Here is an 11713-nt window from a genome sequence, read left to right on the forward strand (position 1 = left end):
GCCTCGTGGCTTCATTTCCTGACCAGCTTCCTTGGTTTTCGATATCGTAACTTGGTTTTCACCGTTTTCGTTCTAGATTCTTCGTTTAAGTCCGATTTCTTGGATTCTTCTTGCATCGTCTTCATAATCACTTGATCTACAAAATAATGCTGACAAACGCTTAATTATTTGATAAAGTTAATTACTTTTTGTTTTTGCTTAATATCGAGGGTAAAAACTTTAGTTTTTGGCCGATATCAAATATCCTATACTTAGACTTTTCTTTTCCTCAAGCAAATTTCTAGTTATTAACTTTAAGAAATCTTTCGAAGTTTCCTTTCTAGATGCCTAAGCGGTTTGATTTTTATTATAAGGGCGAAAGTAGGGCGAGTCTGTCTATGTTAAAGTTCTTGTAAAAAAGTCATTTCGGACAATCTTGTACCTACTAATGTCATACGGATGTAGGTAGCTGACAAACAAAATGTGAGTTTTTGGCATGATTTATGGATTGGGGATGTTTGTCTTGCGAAGCTATAAAATCGATTATTCCATTTACATTTCAACAAAGATGATTTCATTGTAGGTAAATGGATAAATGATTATTGGCAATAAGTTTAGTCAAGGAGTAATATTGGGGATCGGAATATGCAGCTCATGCTTGATCTACAAAGTGAGCTATCCCATGTTCGACTCACTCCTGGCTCGGATAGATGGTCATATGTTTTAAACTCGAAGAGGGTATTCACGGTAAAATTGGCTAGAGAGTTTATGGATCTTTCGTTGCTTTCTTCCGTAGTGATGGCCACATCTTAGATATAAGTTTTTAACAAAAAAAAAAAAAACATAACATTTTCTTATGGAGATTGAAGTTAGATGCTCTTCCGCTTCGTTGGACCTTATCATCGAAAGGTCTAGATATTAACTCAATCTTCACTGCGTGTAATCATGGTTTTGAGATTCAAAAACACTTGTTTTTGAATTGTATGATGGTTTTGGATTTGTGGTGGAAGGTTCAGTTGTGGCTAGACCTCGGTTAAGAAAATTTTAAAGATTGGGATGACTTTTTGGATTGGATCGATCATCATCAAGCATCGTTAGCATGTAAGGATCGGACCGTGGCAGTCGTAACTACTCTTCTATGGGTGTTATGGCGATACATGAACGACATTGCCTTTTATAACAACCCTCACTTTTCCATTTCGAATTTACTAAATTGCCCTTAGGGTTTCATTTCCTGATCCTGTGTATTGTCATTAGGGTTGTTATCAGATATTAAAAGCTCTATAATTAATGCACGTATTTAATAATCTAAAACCCTAACCCTAATAAGTAGTTAATACTATAAACCCTAATACTATAAAATCAAATGGGAAACAAACAAAATTAATTAAACTTGTAGAACCAAAATGATAAATTAATAATACTTATCAATTAGTATATATATATATATATATATATATATATATATATATATATATATATATATATATATATATATATATATATATATATATATATATATATATATATATATATACACACATTGCCGAAAAAAATAAAAAAAATATAAATGTAAAAAAAAAAAAATCGGCCCACATGTAAAAAAAAAAAAAGAACTTATTAACTAAGTAAACTAATCCTAATCCTAATCTAGTTATATTAGTCCTAATCCAATTCTAACTCTCTAAACTAATCTAAATCCTTGCTCTTCAAGTTATCTCCTAGTAATCCTAGTATGATCATGATTCTAACTCTTGGCCTATAAAAAGACCCATTAGTTTCTAGTTTTCTCATTCAACTTGCAACAAGAGTCACTTGAAAAATCTCTCCCTTCTCCCTTGTTTTATTCGGCAGTCAAGGCTCACCCCCATCTTCCTTTTATTCGACCACAACAGCACCCTCTCATCGCCATATTTTTCTTTTGTTGAAGCCCTCCATACGCCACCCAAAACAGCATGTTTTACACCCTGCAATCGACTTCCACCATCACCAAAACGACCCTTACATTGCTCCTGTTTCTGCTGGGTTTTACGAGCCAACAACAGGCTGCTAAGATGCAGCTGAAACCCACCACTGAACAGCCCTTTTCCTGCAAGTTTTCGTGATCGAAAACAGCCCCCAAAGGTCAACTTGTTGCTGCGTTTTTCTGCCTGTTTACCTGCTATTTTTCTGCTGTCTTTCGCCATCAAGAACAGCCCGAACAGCAGCCTTTTGCCGCTGCTGTGAACCGCCACCAACACCAACTTTTGCTGCTGTAAACCGCCACCAAACACCCACTTTCCTGCTACTTTTCTGCTATTTTTGCCACCCAAAACCAGCCCCAAAAGTCGCCATTGTTGCTCTTATTTTCTGCAGTTCCTGCGCATCTAAAACAGCCCAAACCCACTCGTTTTGCCACTCTGCTGTTGCGTATTTGCTGCTGCTGTCCCGGGTTATAGTCACCACCATTCACCACCTTTTTCTTGCTCTAATCCATCTTAAGGTGTCCTATAACCCAAGCTTTTATCATACTTTAAGTTAGTAGCAATTCTTTAATGTTGTTAGTTTAATAAAAAAAGGGGGATTATGAATATGAATAATGATCAAGTTATATGTATGATTGAAATATATATATATATATACATGAGTATGATTGTTATGAATAAACTTGAAGAAGTTGATTATGAAAGTAGATTATGATTATGTATAAAAGTATATGAATTTAAAACATAAATTGGTTACTGTTAAAATTTGATTTAGTAATGATTATGTTTAGTAAGATTAAATATTATGGTTATTATGGATATTAACATGTAGATGGATATTTATATGTAACACTAATGCATATATATATATATATATATATATATATATATATATATATATATATATATATATATATATATATATATATATACTTATGAATTTAAAATTTGAACATTTGTTATAACTATTATGAATATAAATTAGTTTATTATAAGTTTGAGTTCTAATTTAAGTGGATAATAATGAATTAAAAATAATAATGATTATGATAAGAAAAAGATTAAGATTATAAGAACAAAAATAAATTTTGGTATAAGATAAAGTTTAGAATAATTTGAAAGTAAAACTTATCTAAACTATCTAATAATATAAGATAACTAGATAAAATTTATAATATTATGTAAAGATAAAATAACTTATAAACTTATCTTATATAGTATCATCCTAAATTACTAAGTTATACTTATCACATAATGTTTTGTACAAAATATATAATAAATACTAAGTATAATATTAATTATTTATAATACTTGAACTATTATTATACTATAACTTATATAATATAATAGACTTATTATATAAGTAAACTAAACGTATCGTATATATACGCCCTATAACGTGAAGGTTATAATCAAAAGATAACATGCAATATATACAAAATTCACCGCTACTTATGGTCGTAAGAGGATGATGTCTAGGTTGCCACTTATGGGGATAGCTTGTGGATCTCGAATGCCATGACTTAGATTCTGGTCAAGAGTCCTGGGTCCCCGGTTACATGTAGTGACCCGAACTTTTCCATGTTTATATATATATTAAATGAAATTGTTATTTACATGATTAAGTGTTTCCAACATGTTAAGCAATCAAACTTGTTAAGACTTGATTAATTGAAATAGGTTTCATAGAGACAATTGACCACCCAAGTTGACCGGTGATTCACGAACGTTAAAACTTGTAAAAACTATATTATGACATATATATGATTATATATATAGTTAACATGATATTATGATAAGTAAGTATCTCATTAGGTATTTTAACAATGAGTTATATACATAAAATTGAGTTTATTGAATTAAGAAACTCGAAACGGTATATATAACGATTATCGTTATAACAACGTCTTACTAAATACATATGAATCATATTAAGATATTGATACACTATGTTTAATCATGATAAATGATAAGTAAACATGTCATTAAGTGTATTAACAATGACCTACATATGTAAAAACAAGACTACTAACTTAAGGATTTCGAAACGAGACATATATGTAACGATTATCGTTGTAACGACATTTAAATGTATATATATCATATTAAGATATATTAATATATCATAATATCATGATAATATAATAATTTAACATCTCATTAGATATAATAAACATTGGGTTAATAACATTTAACAAGATCGTTAACTTAAAGATTTCAAATCAACATTTACATGTAACGACTAACGATGACTTAACGACTCAGTTAAAATATATATACATGTAGTGTTTTAATATGTATTCATACACTTTTGAAAGCCTTCAAGACACTTATAAAAATACTCCTACTTAACAAAAATGCTTACAATTACATCCTCGTTCAGTTTCATCAACAATTCTACTCGTATGCACCTGTATTCGTACTCGTACATTACACAGCTTTTAGATGTATGTACTATTGGTATATACACTCCAATGATTAGCTCTTATTAGCCCATGTGAGTCACCTAACACATGTGGAAACCATCATATGGCAACTAGCATGAAATATCTTATAAAATTACAAAAATATTAGTAATCATTCATGACTTATTTACATGAAAATAAAATTACATATCCTTTATATCTAATCCATATACCAACGACTAAAAACACCTACAAACACTTTCATTCTTCAATTTTCTTCATCTAATTGATCTCTCTCAAGTTCCATCTTCAAGTTCTAAGAGTTCTTCAAAAATTCTACAAGTTCTAGTTTCATAAAATCAAGAATACTTCCAAGTTTACTAGCTCACTTCCAATCTTGTAAAGTGATCATCCAACCTCAAGAAATCCTTGTTGTTTACAGTAAGATATCATTCTAAATCAAGGTAATACTCATATACAAACTTTGATTCAATTCCTATAACTATAACTATCTTAATTCGAGTGATAATCTTACTTGAACTTGTTTTCGTGTCATGATTCTACTTCAAGAAATTTTAAGCCATCCAAAATCCTTTGAAGCTAGATCATTTCTTGTCAATTCCAGTAGGTTTACCTATTAAACTTGAGGTAGTAATGATGTTCATAACATCATTCGATTCATACATATAAAACTATCTTATTCGAAGATTTGAACATGTAATCACTAGAACATAGTTTAGTTAATTCTAAACTTGTTGGCAAACAAAAGTTAATTCTTCTAACTTAACTTTTAAAATCAACTAAACACATGTTTTATATCTATATGATATGTTAACTTAATGATTTAAAACCGAAAAACACCGTAAAATCGGATATACGCCGTCGTAGTAACACCGCAAAACTATGATAAACTTTGATTTAAAAGTTGTTCTTCTGGGAAAATAATTTTTCTTATGAACATGAAACTATATCCAAAAATCATGGTTAAACTCAAAGTGAAAGTATGTTTTCCAAAATGGTCATCTAGACGTCGTTCTTTCGACTGAAATGACTACCTTTACAAAAAAGACTTGTAACCTGTATTTTCGACTATAAACTTATACTTGTTCTATTTAGATTCATAAAATAGAGTTCAATATGAAACCATAGCAATTTGATTCACTCAAAACGGATTTAAAACGAAGAAGTTATGGGTAAAACAAGATTGGATATTTTTTAATTGTTGTAGCTACGGGAAATATTGTAACAAATCTATATTAATCATATCCTAGCTAACTTATATTGTATTATACATGTATTCTAATATATTATGTAATCTTGGGATACCATAGACATGTATGCAAATGTTTTGACATATCGTATCGACCCATATATATATATTATTTGGAACAACCATAGACACTCTATATGCAGTAATGTTGGAGTTAGCTATACAGGGTTGAGGTTGAGGTTGAGGTTGATTCCTAAAATATATATACTTTGAGTTATGATCTAGCCTGAGACGTGTATACACTGGGTCATGGATTGATTCAAGATAATATATATCAATTTATTTCTGTACATTTAACTATGGACAACTAGTTGTAGGTTACTAACGAGGACAGCTGACTTAATAAACTTAAAACATCAGAATGTATTAAAAGCGTTGTAAATATATTTTGAACATACTTTAATATATATGTACATATTTGTTATAGGTTCGTGAATCGACCAGTGGCTAAGTCTTACTTCCCGACGAAGTAAAAATATGTGAAAGTGAGTTATAGTCCCACTGTCACGACCCGGAAAATTTTGACTAATTTTAAACCAAACTCTCGATACGATGTTGTATTTTTGACAGAATAAGCAAAGTCTGTTAGGTTGGGTCTCAAAAAGTTTGAACTGTTTCATTTATTCAATAGACCTTCGATTGTTCTCGACGATTCACGAACTATTATTTATAAATAAATGTGTATACATATAAAAATAAATATAAATATATGTATAGAGTATATTAAATATAATTATTTAATGATTGTAATAGTTGTTGGACATTTCAATTATTATTTAGAGAAGTTTAATTCGAACTTATATGATTTTAAAATAAGCGGTGATCCGAAAATGAGTTCTATAAATTTTAGGCTTATTAAAAATGTATTTAGGAACTATTAGTTAAAGTTTTATCACTTTTTATATTTTACCCAGAATTGAGAGGGACAGTTGGTGTAATTTTTATTAATGACCAAGTTTTACACCATAATGACCAAAATGAATAAAGATAATTACTATAAAAATTTGAAATTTTTCTGAGAGCTTTTATCCGTCACTAATTAACAACGGAACCCGAAATATTATCGAACTAAAATCGTCGGTAGAGTAGAACAAAAAGAGACTGTTACTCTTGAAAATAAAACGTGTATTTTGAAATTTAAACATAGAAGGTGACTGTTTTTGTCTTAGCCTATGTGTACATATTCATATCTCCTGATGCTATTATGTGACATATATAATATATATATACATCTATCTCCACTTGAAACTATCATGCTTGACTTATCTACTTCTATTTTGATTCTTCACCAAACAACCATAAACTAATGTAAGCTATTAATTTTTGATTGATAATCGATCACCAAAGCAAGAACCAACACGGTCGTCAATCACTACTATTCGACTAACCATTTCCATACATGAACCTCATCCACTTTATCCTTCTTATTTTGGTTCGACATAGACAAAAACATACACTATCTTGTTGCTACTACTTGTTATCTTTCTTGTTTCATTCGAAAACTACCAAACCGTTTTAAACGTCACCATCTATTATCATTATTTTGCTTCTTTCATTTTTGTTCGAAGACCACCATCACGATGACCACCTCCCATCTCCAAACTACCATATTCGCCACCCTCTACTCCAACTACGCAACCACCATCTCCACTCCACCATCATAACCATGAATCGTCACCACCACGACCTTACACCATCACCTTAATTCAATCACCAACACTTCCCACCTAAGAACCACAACCCTCGACCTCTTTCACATTTTTTTTCTGTCGTGTAAACCACCGCCAAGAACACCACAAAAACCATCTCCGCCACCTTTGAACATCACCAACCCTCGTTATTATTATCATTTTTTTTTTGTTGCTCTTCTTCTCACTGTTATGGGACGAAGAGATCCCCCATCATCGACAACCCACAAACCCACAACCAACGTTGACCATCTTCTTCAACCGCCATTTTTTTTTCTTTTCGTCGCTAACAGGCTACACTTGCCCATTTCGTTTCACTGCATAATTACTGTGGATCGCAGCCGCTTTCTACTCTTTCTCTTACGATAATGATAGTAGTACGAAGACGGTGACAGTTTATGATGATGCATGATGACAAGGAAGAATGAAGGTGATGATGAATAGTGTAAAGGTGAAGATATACGGTTATGATAACGAGCATGATGATGAAGGGATAAATGATGATATATATTATATTGATGAGGTTGATGATATGTGGGATTGATAAATATAAATGAGTAAATGATAATTTTCATATTGGTAAATAGTTCTGGGTTTGTAGAAAAAGAAGAAATATGGAAACAGAATATATCAGGTTAAATTTAATCATGATACTAATAATATCAGTAAAAGGAAGATGGAGGAGTGGTTCAAGGTGCTGGTGTGTATATGAGAGGTCCTGTGTTCAATCCTGGTCTGCTGCATTTTTTTGTCTATTTAATTAAACAGACTCTAAGTCAGGCCATGAATCTGTTTACTTGTTGGGCCATAAACTGTTGTGGGCCGTAAATTGTTCTTGGGCAGATTAAGTGAAGATGGGCCGTGACAAAATGGATTAATAGATTGTGTTGTCTATTTAGATAGAAAATTAGAAATAGTGGGACGGTTAGAGGTGTTGGGTGTGATCGAGAGGTCTTGAGTTCGAGCTTGGTTTACGACATTTTTATTATGGGAAAACTCCTTAAGGTAGCTTTTTCTATTATTATTATTATTATTATTAATATTTAACTAATACAAAATATTACCAATTATGATCATTATTATAATTATCATCATTATTATTATTATTATTATTATTATTATTATTAATACTAAAAGTATCATTTTTTTTTTAAATTTATCATTTGTACTATTATTAAAACTAACATTCTTATCAAAATTATCTTATTTATCATAATTATTATCATAATTAGTATTATTTTTATCACTATTACTATTAGTAATGCTAATATATTAAATAAAGATTTTTCTATATAAAAATATATTATTAACATAAATCATAATTATATTGAGATTTTTGTAATAAATACTAGTTATCTATTTAATGTATATAAAAATAAATATATATAATTAAGTTACTAATGGAACATATAATTTATTAAAATAACAACTATATCAATAATAATATGTAAATTTGTTCGATTACCATGATATGTGTTAATATATATAAATGATATAGGTTCGTGAATCCGAGATCAACCCTACCCTTATTAATTGACGTCATATGTATTTTTACTACAAAATACAGTATGGTGAGTTTCATTTGCTCCCTTTTTAATTGCTTTGCAATTTACATTTGTGGGCTGAGAATACATGCGATGTTTTATAAATGTTTTACGAAATAGGCACAAGTGCTAAAACTAATTCTACATGGGTTTGAATCAAAAATCCCCTAGCTTGGTAACTTTAACTATTGGTTTATGAACTGGTAGGCGCGAATCCTAAAGATAGATCTATCGGGTTTTACACCCCCACCCAGATGTTGTTCTAGTCACTACTAAACTAGAAGAACGGGTGTTTAGTACTTCGAGGTTAACGGAACGCACTTGATTCGGTGCACATATTATTATAACTCAGGGGTACACACTCTTGTTAAGGCTAGTTACCAGGTGCCCACTGCTTAGAATGCTTTTCATACACTTGCGAGTGTATTATGTTTATGAATATGAAATCTTGTGGTCTATTAAAATGATGGAAATGATTGTTTACGATAAACCTATGAACTCACCAACCTTTTGGTTGACACTTTTAAGCATGTTTATTCTCAGGTACGAATTAAGTCTTCCGCTGTGCATATGCTCATTTTAAGGACATTACTTGGAGTCGATCATCGCAATGGGACCAAATGTTGACGATTTCGTCCAGGTGGATAAGGACGGGTTTTTACATTTGGTATTAGAGCGTTGGTCCTAGTGAACCAGGTCTTGCATTAGTGTGTCTAACTGATAGTGTGTAGGATGCATTAGCGAGTCTGGACTTCGACCTTAGCTGCATATTATAAGTATTGTTTGTCATTCCTAGTGGAAAATTACCTGCTTATCATTCCTAAGACTAGACACGACTTCCTGCACTTATTTGATAGATAGTGTATAGATAAGTTCATATCTTAGCGTATCTGCTAATTTATATCTTAGCATATCTGTTACTGTAGACTTTATCTGACACGTTTCCTTAATTTCCTCCGTAATCTACGAGATCTTCTGTACTATACATAGATATTCTAAGTAATTTGAATATCATCCGATATCCGAAATTCATTTCATACCAAAAACTCTTTATCTAACCGAGCAAAATGGAACTCACCACTAGTTCTAGCCTCTCGGATTCCGATATGGAGTCCCACTCCAGCTCCGAAAGCAGCGTCACCAGAATGAATCACCCAATCATTCATCCCCAATTCATCTGATGGGTCCGTAGTTGACTTAACCAATGGAGACAAGAAGAACGCGAACTTTTTCCACCCACCAACCTGCACTCTTGGCGAAGAACCTGAATCACTTACCGGCGAACCTATTCGAAACACCATTTTCACTCTCGTTGCTTGAATATCTCGCCACGATTATATTCTATCCACAACTCTAAACCTTATCCATCCACTCATTTTGACCGTCAATCATCTTGGAATAATAGAAGAAGTTAACGAACTTCGCGATCGAGAAATCAATTTGGAGAATATGGTGCAAAACATAACAGTTTCAGCAATATCACCGACATCAACAGTATCACCAGCATCGGCACCGGTACCACCAATAACACAAGCCTCAACATCACATGCCTCAATATCACCATCTGTACTTCGAGTATGAACTTCGTTCTACATCTCGTTCTACATCGATTATCTTCGCTTTACGTATCGTTCTACCTCATTAATCTTCGTTCGACATGACGATTATGTAATCTCTAATGTTTTAGAAATCATGTAATCTAGTATTAACGATAAATCAAATGAGTTTAATATATTATTGACTCATTAAATCCATGATTACATCTGAAGAAAATATATATGTATGTATATTTTCATAAAGATTGTAATTAAAAATTCTTTCGTACAAACTGTTAATGGTGAAAATATTTAACGGGTGGGTAATACCCGAGAAATATTTAGATTTCACATTAATAAGTTACACTGTACACTCTTCAGTTTTGATTCAGCGATCATTAACAAATACTGCTCAAATCATTACATATACGTATCCGTTCACCAAAGAATAACTATTTCCATTCAAATTCAATTTCATATTTCGATTTTGACCTATCAAAATTCAACAAGTGGCATAATGAAGAAAACATTGGATATAATAAAATTTGTTAGAAACAAACGAATTAACTAATTGAAATTTGGTTAGGATTCCACGCTAACTGTTCCGGCTAACTGTTCCCAGCTAACTGATTAACATTTAATTTATCGCAATTTACATTCTCGCAATTTTATTTATCGTCATTTAATTTCTGTTATTTACTTTTACGCACTTTAAATAATGGGACACGTATGCAAGGTTTCGACTTATCATATCAACCCATCTATATATATATTTCGGAACAACCGTAGACACTCTATATGTGAAGGTGGGAGTTGGCTATACAGGGTCGGAGTTGATTCCAAAATATATATATACTTTGAGTTGTGATCGACACCGAGACCGGTACACGGGTCACGATACGTATTATTTAATTCGAATATTATATATATTAAATTATATACGAATCATTGAACCATCGGACTATAGGACTGCTAACTTTGGACAATTAAAATGAATTAAATTAAAATATTGATTATAACTTATGAAACTAAATAATTCTTCAAGCTTGCCACTTGATTTCACCTTAAACCTCATTTGTACCTCAACAGTTACAATTCGTGTTCAAATCTTTTCATAATTCTTGAAAACACCTCAACCGAGAAGTTGAACCAGTCGCACCTCGTTTACGGAAGAAAGATTCATGTATATAGTTATGCATCTGAAGAACTTTCGAACCCAAATTCCTAGCTTAACATGTATCTGTGTTGAATCCTTCACCATCTATTAGCAAAAACAACCTTACGATTCCTTTCTAAAGTAACCAATTTTATCACAGCTCCAACAAGTT

Source organism: Rutidosis leptorrhynchoides, chromosome 10 (genome assembly GCF_046630445.1).
Source record: "Rutidosis leptorrhynchoides isolate AG116_Rl617_1_P2 chromosome 10, CSIRO_AGI_Rlap_v1, whole genome shotgun sequence".
NCBI lineage: Eukaryota > Viridiplantae > Streptophyta > Magnoliopsida > Asterales > Asteraceae > Rutidosis > Rutidosis leptorrhynchoides.